The following is a 12,059-nucleotide window of genomic DNA, read 5'->3' on the forward strand; positions in this document are numbered from 1 at the left end:
TTCTGATGGTTCTTTCTGGCAAGAAAATCCATGCCAGTGTTGTTCCCTCAGCCCAGATAAGTCTCCCAGGACTATCTGTGAACATTAATTGCCATGTGTTGAATCATCCCAGGCCTTAGGAAATTCCTCCTAGTGAAGCAATGAAGAAACAAAGCAAGAAGTGATACAGCAGCTTGATGATGTGGGTTGTGCACACAGAATGAGGGAATAATGTTTTAACTTAAAGAAAGTAAAACATGATGTCTGAAGCACACATGCAAGTTATTGAAAAACTCAACAGGTATTCTACAGAGCTATTAAGATCTTTAGAAATACGGCCACCAATGAATCACCACTTACTCATGGCTTATTGGCTCCGTGTCCATAAAGTGGTCATGGATGCCAGAAACTTGGTTTCCAAGTAATTGCCTCTGACTGCCAGTCTAAGGAAAGAGTGCCTTTCTCTTACTTTTTTTTTTTTTCCTGGGGAGAGAAGTAAATTAGACTTTTCCATTCCACTTTTGCAAAGGTAGCCCAAAGCTACGTTTGCATTGCATGTCACTTTTTCAGGGTAGGCAAATTCAAATAACATTTGTCAAGTTATTGCCTTGAATTACATGTGAGCAGATGGCTTCATGCCTTGATGTTTGTGTCTCCCCAATGCAAGCCCACTGGTGGTGGCAGTGTCAGGCTGTGCATAAAGCAGAACCATGCCACACAGAAAAGAATGAAATGCCAGGGAGCAGTGGACTGTTACGGAGGACTTGGTATAGTTCTCTTCACCTCTGGGGGTCTTGGCCACAGCTGGTCATCAGTGGCACACACCAGTGCACTAACCTTCTTGCCGTCAAGGGTTGAGAGGCTGGTCAAGGCTGTATGACAGTACAACAAACACTATAAAGCCAGTGCATGCCTCTTGCTTTGGTCTCAACAGTATATGCAATGGTATGAAGGACCAGCTTCCTCAGGACAGTAGGAGCCCCCTACCTAGCCCCATCCCAAGGGATAGGTTCACTACAGTGCCAAGGCATGCTTCCTGGGTACATGCAAGAGGGCTGAAGCCAATCAGGCCAATAGCCATGGCCAAAGGCTTCATGTTGTCACTAGACAGGCAGAACATGCCTAAATGCCTTGGATGCAGCCTGCTTTGTGGAGCCTCTGGGAACAGTTGCAAAAGGGTGAAGAGCATAGTGGTGGGAGGCAGCACGTGGAACACAGACATGAAGGGTTGAGGGATAAGTATTGAGCCATGATTGACTCCAGAGGGTACTAATTTCAACAAAACGGAAGTGCGGAATGAATGAGGGAATGCTATCTTGTGCAAATCCCAACAGCTAGGTGGTTGCAGTTTAAAATAAACTGTATCATCTTGTTCACATGCTCAGATCTCTAAATCTGCAAGGTGTGGCTTTCCTCCACAAAATTTGTGTAGACCATGTGTCCAGAGATTTTCATCTGTTATTCTCCCCAACAGTTTTTCTTCTGTGAGTGCCAGGCTTACAGACTGGCTTGTAATTCCAAGGATTCAGTTCCCCTAGAGCCCTTCCTAAATATTAGCATCACATTTGCCCAATCTTTTAACTCTGACAACGACATAGTTCTAAGCAAGAGATTAGACATCTTGTTATATAATTTCACTATTTCCTTTAGAAGTTCTGGATGAATGCCATCTGGTCCTGGGCTGAGCTGAGCTGGATTCAGTGTCTGCTGGTTAAATTGCCAGACTAAATGAGTAACAATTTGCTATGAACTCTTGACTCCCCTTTTGGAGCAGATTTCTGCATGAAATATATTAAGATCAAAGAGTTTTGTTTTCCTAGGCATTTTTTTTGCATAGATTTAGTCAAACATAGAGCCAATAATCTTAATGTTTGGACAGTTCTGAGTTGCCTTTTTAACATCATTTCGCTCTCCACTAATTTAGCTAATTGCATGATAAATCGCTTCCCATGCAGATCAGTATCATCTCATTGTCTCCCTGCAAGCTTTAAGAGAGAGAAAAAAATGAAGCTGTTTTAATTAAATGCTTGCTAATCACAGATGTAATTTTATTATTTAGGAGAAACAAAAAACTTGAATGTCTGTCCCACTTGAACTTAATCATGCATTATTTGGGATGTTGGAAGTCTTAGGCAAGAACTTCCTTTGAACTGGCTGCTTTATTAACAACACTAATTTATTAATAAAATTGGCTTTGTTAATTAAGAAATGATTTATGTACTATAGTGAAACTGTGTAGATAGTTTAGACAAAAGTATACAAAAGTATTTTTCCACTGTATTGAAGGAAGAGGAGGCCTGCTAATCCATGATAACAAAAGAAAGAATCTGCCTTTTATTTTTAAATTTTAGTCTTAATGCTTTTTTTCCTAATGTAATGTCAAATATTGAACACACTGGTTTTGCAGCCAGAACAGTTGCTGTGTTCTGTTATTTCATACTATGTGTATAATGCTTTTCTTGTCCAAAACCAAACCACATCAATTTACAGTTGCCTCATTCTTTTTCCCGAAGAATAAGCATCTGTTCTGTTTTATTTCATTAATTTGACAACGATCTCTACTTACATTTATACAGAAACTCCAATTGTAAGATGATGAATTTGGAAAAGCTTATCTTTATATTGTGTCAAACCTACAAATAATTTTGGGTGTGTTGCCAGTTCTTTTTTGTCCTGGAAAATGAAACAAAATAAATTAATTAGAAGAAATATATATGGAAAGTCATGGTCTACTCTTCTCACTTGCCAGAGTTATGCTGGCATAAGGCCACTGATAGATACAGGGAAATCTGAAGTAAGTCATAGTGTTGGAGAACACACAAATTCTCAGGAACACATTTATTTTGATTTTTCCAGGTGATTTGAGCTAGTGAGTAGTATTAGTGTCTCACAGTAACTGAAATTAAGACCAGTTTATATCATACCACCTGAACTCAATAACATAAGCATGAAATTTAATTCAGAGCACCTTGTTGTACCATCAATGATTTTTGAAACAGCGCTTGCCAGCTGCAGAGAGGGATCAAAGGCAAACAAGTTGCTCTTGCTGTCCCTGCAGTGCATCTCTGGTGGTCATGTATGACAGTGCTGTGTCATGGAGCCTGGAGGACTCCACAGGTCTTGATAGATGATATTCCATCTGGACACATCTCAAGATATCTTTTAAATCATTTTGGGAATGACCACTTCTTTTTCTTTTCAAGAGGAAGATCATAGTATTTGAACTTCTTGGACGTATCATCCACCTGACCTACATATGAGACACATTACAGCTGGTCTTGATGCCTTCATGGGCATCCAGTCAGCCTGGATCTTTCTCAGAAGAAAGGACATGATGCCTCCTAGGTGATGGCTTTCATAATCATGTTGATGTCCTGTGGATTTTCTGTGTGAAAGAACAGCCAGAAATTAATTTTCATTCCAGAGATTGCTAAGCAAATGTTTTATAAATTTCAGAGAAAACTGCTTCAAAGAAATATGTGTAAATAGTATGTGGAGTGTAACATAAGATCACATAAAAATCCCTCTGACACCCTGTGATAGCCAATAAGATACCATTAATGAGGTCTGGGATCAATCATTATCCACTCATCCCTCCTGCACAGTTTATAGTGCATGTTAAAATTCATGCTGGCACTTCTCAGCCAGTGTTGGCCTGTCACTAAGCTCAGCTTTATCACCTCTCTCCATATAGCCCTCTAGCTAATTGTTAAAATTGAGGGCAGAAGTTATAACAATTCTTGCTGGACAGCTGAAGCTGACCCTTTTCTTTTTATGGCTTGTCATAACTGAGGCATTAGTGCTTATGAGAAATGAATAGAAACCCATGAATGAGTAATATAGATATTTTTAAAAAGTGATTGTTTCTTTTGTAAGCTATACGCTGAGTTGTACGGCCCTATTTTTTACTTCATACTGTGAATATATTAGTTTGCTAGAAAAAAACATCTCAGGATTCAAGCTACAGAAGCAAGGAAATAGCTCTGTACACCCTTACTCTGTGGATACCAGAACCACATGCCAACTTACACATTGCCTGAGAGGTCACTTTTTTTATGATCTTAACACTATCGGGGTTGTTACTATTAACGGGCTCCTTCAAGCATATTTTTGCATATTAGATCAGCATCAGTCAAAGTCAAAAGCCATCAAATGTTCTAAGGTACCGGTTGATAAAAGTTGCTTTCTGAGGTAGTCAAAAAAATCACACACTGCCACCAGAAGCATTTCCCATAAGTTATGTCAGCAAGAAAATGGTATACCGGTTCTTCACACTACTCAACTACTTAATAGAGCTCAAAGCCAGAACAGACTGCTAAATAATCCACTATTTGTGACAAACAAGAACTGTAGTCTTTTCTTTTCAAGATTCCAATTAAGCATAGAACAATAAGCCACTGCTATTTTACTGCTAGAGATTTTCATTAGCAGATCCCACAGAAGTATATAAAAGAACTTAGTTACACTAACTGCAGTCACTATAAGTTTTAATTTACAGATGAAAAAAAAAAAGCACAGGAAAGTGAAATACCGCAGGCCACTCAACGAGCTGGTGGAAAAGTCAGGAAAAGGAAGGCACTCTCTTCAGACTTGGTCCAGTGCTTTATTTGTCAGACAGCTCTTCTCTCCAAAGGAACCACACTATATTAATGACATTAGGATCAAATAGATTTCCCCATTTCTGCAGAATTAAATAAAGAGATGTTAGTTTCACAACACCAACTAACTCATTAAGGGCTGGCTGTGCAGTTAGCAGGGAGGAAATAGAGAGAGTCAGCTGATGGATTATTGGGTGAATTCGTACCAGCTTGTCTGAAGCCATGACTTTAAGATTCCTAAGTTTATGTATGGAGAGAAGTTACTTTGTGTTTCATGACATCTGATCTGACACCTACATTTTTGGAGGAGTATCACTTTCTGTAACAGATAATAAATACCTTTAAGGTAATACGACTGAAATTTATTCACTGCCATCTGAGTTCCCAAGAATCATATAGTCCTAGGCTTAAGGGAACCTAAGCTATGGGTAGCAAGATAAATATTGCCTGTATTAGAAAAATACTGAAAATCACACATACATAAGAATTAATTTAATCAACAGTAGCTCTTGAAAGCTTCAGGTTTTATAGGAATCATAAACTCTATGGACAGCAGTCTTCTGATTTGACATAAATTTGCAAAAGTGTGCACAAGAAATACAGCATAAAGTTTGTGTATATGATGATGAATTCTTTATTACTCGGTAGCTAAAGAGAGGTGAAGAGCTTAAGTTTTTTCAAACTAACTAACTGGATATATCTCTTATCAACAACTGAATTATGACTACCAATTTTAGTTATTTGAGACAATTCAGACCGTGAAGTGAGGGTAGAGAATAAGAAAAAAAGTAGAACAGAAAATAAAGTATTTGCAGCAGGGTATCTGGTTATGAAACAGCTAACTTCAGAAGAATCTAAACATTTTAGGAGATATTGCAAAACTTTTCTCCTTTAGAAGACCTTTCTACCATTACTACTAGTTACAACATAGACAGCTGCTATCATCTATAAACCCCTACCAGCAATTCCCACATAGAAACAATACTCTCTCCTTGGAAATATTTAACCCCAGCAGCATTTTGATCTAATAAAAAGAAAAGCAAAAGGTTATGCAATGTCTAGAATTTTGCTTTTTCTCCATTGTCATGATTTTGTGTGGAGTTCTCAGACAGTGAGATGATGGGCTGTCCCCTTCACGTTCTGGGGCTCCTTGAATGAAAGTAAGATTAAAAGTTAGGCTCATGGCTATGTGTTTCATTGTACGCAATTAAGTATTTTATTGTTTGACTCTTGTTCTTTCACTGTGACAATCGCCAGGCCAGGTTGTTTTGGTTAACTGGAACTCTGCTAGCTGACACTTTGGACTAACTATTCAACCAAGCAAGATGAGGTACAGGGAGACCTTCAGGATCGAAGACAATTTACTCCAACTAAAGTTTTATTCTAGGTCTTCATTTCTGGAATATATATATCTTTATTTGTAAATTAGCCAAATTATCTTTGCATTTTGGACTTCTTTGTCAGGTATAATGCTGTCCAATAACTGGAGGTAGAAAGCTCTCAGTTATAAGTTTTTGAGAAACTGAGACTGATAGTGATAACAAATACTCCGATTTATTTCAACTGCTGTGCTAAGCTGTCCTGGGAGTATCTGACATTATTTCCATACCAAGTGATTTCAAAACATTATTCAAACACTGAAACACTGCATATAATAATGCACTGAGTTTCAGCACAGGCGAGCTGTTAAAAGACAACATTATTTGCCTAACTTGCCATGCTTTTGTCTATATAATTCTTATGAAAACACACTCGAAGGTACAATTGCTGTAGTTAGTTTGGACTGTTTGCCCATGTTTATACAATGTTACATTGTGCAAAGAATTAATGTTACTGAAAGCATGTAAATTTTAAATTCATTTTCATTGTTTAGTCGCTTACATTACAAAACTGTTTTAAAGCTGCCAAGGAGAATACTCAGCTCTCAAAAGAAGGGAAAAACAAAAGTCCAAGGACAAATTTTGCTCTGAATTCTCTACATTCACTTTTTGATAGAGCCAGAATCAGTTAGGATGTTATGGTATCCCCAAATATTCAGGGGCTTATAAATCAGAAAAAGAGAAGCTGGACCTTTGGGATGTAATCCTTGTATACAGGAAAGTTATATGATAGACTGTTGGTTTTGCTTTAACAAACATCTGGAAATTTTCAGCTAATGTGGATGATTCGTTTTAATATTTTTTGTGTGCCTGAAGCCATTATCTTACATTTGCAAGTTCATGCACAGTGGTTTGGCCCTTTCCATAATCAGCTGCACTGATTTTAAGTGTGCTTTGTACAGACAAAGCAGGGCAAAACATTCACAGATCATGTAAATTGTGGCTACTCTATCACTTCTCAGATACCTTATTTCTTCCCAGTACTCTCTAATGCACTCATTTAGCAATCCTACAATGTGAGGAAAATTAATAAATTTAACTAGGAAAGATATTTCTGATTAGCCCAGGACAAAAGATCAATAACAATATTTTATTTTTAAAAGCTTTGCTTAGTAAGGGGTTTAAAAAATGTTTGAAGCGATATGCTAGGAAAATGCTCCTGGATTCTACTCTCACTCACTCTGGTTTTAAACCCAGCAGTATCTGAAGTATAATCTTGCTCACACCATAATCTTACACTGATCTTATCTCTTTAAATTTCATTTACATTTCAGTTAGAAAGTCAGAAGTGTCAGCTGCAATTTTATATATTGTAAAGACAGTCCTCCTCAAAAGTCTTCACTTAATTCTTAATGACTCCTCATAACTCCTTGTTATTATAAGTCAAATGGCAAAATAAAAGTAAAGCATGCTTTATTTCATTAGCTGTTAAACTAAGTCATTTCATATTGGAATATCCTGTTCATAAGACCTTACCTGGAGAAGGCTGGAAAATTAAAATTGGATTCTGTGGAAAATACTCAAATAAATCCTAAAAAATCAGATCATGATATAAATTACTAAATAAATTTTGATTTTCTGTATTAAGGAGTAGGTGGTAGGTCATATATAAATATTATCCAACTAGAAACAATAGGAAACTTTTCTTCTTCTAGTGTGACATGTTACTAAATATCCAAGGCCTTCCAGATTTAATGCTGTTTGAGAAGAAACTGGTAGTACAAACTGGTATTTCTTTTATGAAATCCAGCTTACTTACCCTTAAGATCGCAGTAAATTTTATTTCCCTGAGTAGTACAAGGGAATGAGAAACAAACCAGGACTTTTACTTGCTTATGATTTTTGCATCATCCTGTTCTCTTTAGTTAGTGACATGATAATGACTTCTTTTGCTTTTGCCTTCTTACATGCACCCTCTTCAGTGCTTCTTTAGCTATTGACTTTCCTATCTGTGTCCGTTTCCTCCTTCTTTAAGCCAACTAAACCAAAATTTTGAATTTGCAAATAGCACAGTAAGTCCTGAGAGTTCATCCCTTAGATCATGCAACTGAGCTGTATTCAGTACTCTTAACAACGGGTATTATCTCCAGTTCTAAGCAGTAATAAATGGTTAGATCTCAAAGACTTGTGTGTCTTGGGTAAAGTTGTAAAAGCTAATAGTACCTTACTGAATGAGGATATTTAAAAAAAATATTTTAATTTTTTTAAGAAAGACTATCAACTCATGTCACAGTTTAACCTCACTGAAAGTTAAAAGCACTGCATAGCTATGGACATCTGGGGGTTTTGGTGTCCCACAAACCACATGAAAAATGGACTAAAACTCATAATACTAGAAAAATTAGGGACTCTACGAATGTTATTTGGCTTACATGCCTGGTAACTCACAGTTGCTGCTCAGCAATGCTATTAAATAGTACCAGTAGTAGATATTATGACTTGAGATACATGATACTCTCTAGGGCGCTTTATATCTATCTAAATCCAAGGCCTAGTAGGAAATTACCTAAAATCAAGAACTGAAGCAATGTGAAACTCCTAAAACTAGACTGATAATGCTTGACGTCATTGGTAGTCAAGTCTAGCTCTGAAGTTCAGCCACGTATTAGATAAAATATATTACTTCTCATGAACGATAGTCTGCAGTTTTCTGCCCTGATAAATGAAGAAGCAGCATGTAAGTTTCCTACCTTCTTCAGATTGCATCAGTGGCATTTGGGCAAAAAAATCTCATTACTCCATGGGAGATGAATATTTTAAATGAAGTATTGAAACTTGTTAGAATATACACTATCACTTTGCAGAAACTAATTTAACCAAAGCTTGAAATTGCTGTGGGTGAGTTACTGACAAAAAATTTCCTTTTGTCGCATTTCTAATTTTTGCTACACCTCTCAGTCATCAGCTCCAAACAATATATTGTGGTTCTGATTGCACAGGGAAACCACTGGGTGTTATAAAGGTAAGATTGCAGGACTGGCCCATCACTGAGATTAAAGTTTAATATACATTAGTCTAAAACAAAGAATAAGCACATTGAGCAAAGGACTGATTTTTCTGTTCTGAAACAACCTGCTTGGATGAGAAATCCAGAGAGTAGCTGTAACGGCTTGAGATGGATGATCTGGGTTATGGATTTGAAACCCTCATGACTTAAAATGGTTCTGAGTGGAGAAAGAGGAAACAAAGGTCTGAACAAGAGAAGCTTTTTAGATGAAAAAAATAAACCAAATGAAAAAAAAAATTAATCCAGTTTACTTTAGAGGAAATAAAAATGCTGCGCTGTACTGTCCTGTCTAAAAGAAAGCAAATTTGGAGGGTTTGTGGGGCATAAGGATATGCATGACTTTAATTTTGGTTTTGGTTTTTTTTTATTTTAGAGTCTTATCCTTTTTTTTTGGCAAGAAAAGAAAATATTATTGCATTCTTTTTTGTGGTGTTTTTTATTTTTTTGTTTTGTTTTGTTTTGGTTTTGGTTTTGGTTTCGTTTCGTTTTAACTGGGATTCCTGTGGCACTTACTGTCTGGGACACAGCCATCCTTACATGTGACCCAATCTGCCACTAGGGATTGCATACGCTGTCATTCTCTCGCCAGTGTTCCCTGTAGCACAAAAAAAAAAAAAAAAATTGGAGATATACACAGTGTTTCTAATATGTTATCAGGGTGAATGCAGTGTGTAGACCCCCTTCAGTTCCTCACTACTCCTGTTCCCTAAAAAAGCAGCCCTAAGAGGAAACTTCATGTCCTGCCATTTCTGAGCAAGAAAATGAAAGATGAAGGTGGGATCAGAGCAGCATAAGTGTTGTGAATTGCTTAGGGGAGCAGCTTGAAACTGTTGGGATTTTGTTGGCTGCCGGGGTTTTTGTATTGGTACTGCTGGGGATTTTGCTGCCATTACTGGGGTTTTGTTGATCTCCCACCCTCACTACTCTGTTATACAAGGCAATCGCCTCCTTTCATGGCACCTGCCGACAGTTCTGGTTATTAGGTCAAGTAATATAGTTGTGGGGGAAAAGAACAACCTTCCAGGTATTCGATGCTTCCTTCCCTTTTCCTGTCTGCCTTTACACTCCTGGAAATAAACTGCTCTTCAGAATCATTTGGAAGCATTAAAATATATTTTACCTCATGTGGCCTTAAAAATGACAGTATGATGTGTTTGTTGCTTCATGTCCTCTCCTCTTTTTGATCTAAAATCCAACAGGGGAAAGAGGGAGAGAATATAGGTGAAATATTTCAGATACTGGCCATGTAATTTTTACTTTCCCTTGCCAAATTCTAGATGCTTTCCAGACCTATTGTGGCAGATAAATAAAAGACACTTGGAATACCAGCATAAGTTACAGCTAACTGCAGTAACTCAACAGAAAAAAAAAAACCAAACAGAAAAGAAAAGTGTAACACTGCAGCTGCAAAAGGAAGTGTGACACAATGGGGAGTTGGTGTTCAGGGTATAGGACACAGATGAAGAGATGAAAAGATGGCCAAAAAAAAAAAAAAAAACCAACAGAAAAATTATGACACCTACACCAGACCTTCTGATCAAACCAACAAACTACCTTTGGTATGTACCTTTGGTATGTAGCTTCATCATAAAGTCACTTTATGCTGACTGTACTGCAGTTGCTTATTTGCAATTTAAAAGTAAATCATGATGACATTGTCAAACACTTACCACATGAACTAAGTTAAACCAGTCGTGTGACAGCACGGGGACAGGCTAAAGAGTTGGTTGGGATTTCTGCCAGTACCTGTTATTTAAGTGATATTTTTTAACAACGACCTGTATTTCTCAAGCTGCTATGCAGAAAGCTCCTTGTAAGGAAAGAAAAACGAAGCGCTGACTAACGCATGAGATTTCTTAACTGGATATGGTAAGGATAAACAAGAAGAAGTTAACAGCTTGTTGGTGAGGTGCTGTAAAGATTATATCTTTATATCATCTTGGTTTTTTAGATTTGAGTGGCATGTACAGGAACTAAGTTTTCCTACCCATAATGGAGGCATAATTGACCAGATATAAACCCAGTGCATAGGAGAAAGGAAACCAGACTGGAAATACCCTGGAAAAATGGGGAATGAAGAGTGACAGACATGCACATATTAAGAGTAACAAACAAAAGCATATTTGGAGCAGAGGTAGTCAACTGCAGGAATCGCTCATCTGCAGCTGACATTAGCTTTTTCTCCTGTTATGCTGACTGACAGAAGATAAGGATGGCTTTTGCAGACCTGTGAAGTCCTATGACTTACACAAGAAACTCACCTGGTGTATGATTTCCCCATTCCCCAAGAGTAGGAAACTCACACTTCTAACCAGCAAAGTGTTGTGTCTTCTGTCCCTCTCCATGACCTGCCATCTGGCTGAACTTGTGCCTGCAGATCCCAGCATGGAAGACAGCCAGACACTATGCTGTGCTACCAGTTTCAACGTTACCAGCTTCTGAGTCCCCACATATCAAGCTGCTCTGATAAGTGATATGCTTGCCAAACGCAATGATTGCCGACTCAGTGGCAGTCCACAGGTTCTCAAAATATCTGGAAAAGGAAATGCTGCTGAGGACTGTGCCAGACAAGGATGGAGGGCTTCCTCGCACACTTGCAGCTGCAATGTAAAACCCTAGACTTGGATGCACTGAGCTGCAGAGTCTAGCAGCACACTCTAATTTTCTGCATGCGCTTGTCTTAGCAGGTAAACTTCCTACACAAGCAAATCATCCTCAATTAAAAAAACAAAATATGAGGAGAGGTACTGCCTCCATGTGAACTCTTCACAGAATTTTATTATGAACTCTCACACAAAGGGATTACACTCTGTATGCTTGTTCAGTTGGGAAAGCAGGAAAATATTTCATCAACTTCCAATACATAGAGACAAAAAATCTGCTCAATATTGCACCTAACTTCATATATGCACGTAGGCACAGAACTGACAGAAAACTTGATGTAAATCAGAATAGATATTGAAGGCGTTGGTAGGCAGCTGGGCATTTGGTCTTCCCATGCTCTCCACGAGTTGGGAAATGATCTCTGCTCAGGTTTTTTAATTTAGCATAAGGAACTTTCTCAGGTTTCTCTACAGCTGGTCAAAGAATGTCTAC

This window comes from Cuculus canorus, chromosome 4 (genome assembly GCF_017976375.1).
Source record: "Cuculus canorus isolate bCucCan1 chromosome 4, bCucCan1.pri, whole genome shotgun sequence".
Classification (NCBI taxonomy): domain Eukaryota; kingdom Metazoa; phylum Chordata; class Aves; order Cuculiformes; family Cuculidae; genus Cuculus; species Cuculus canorus.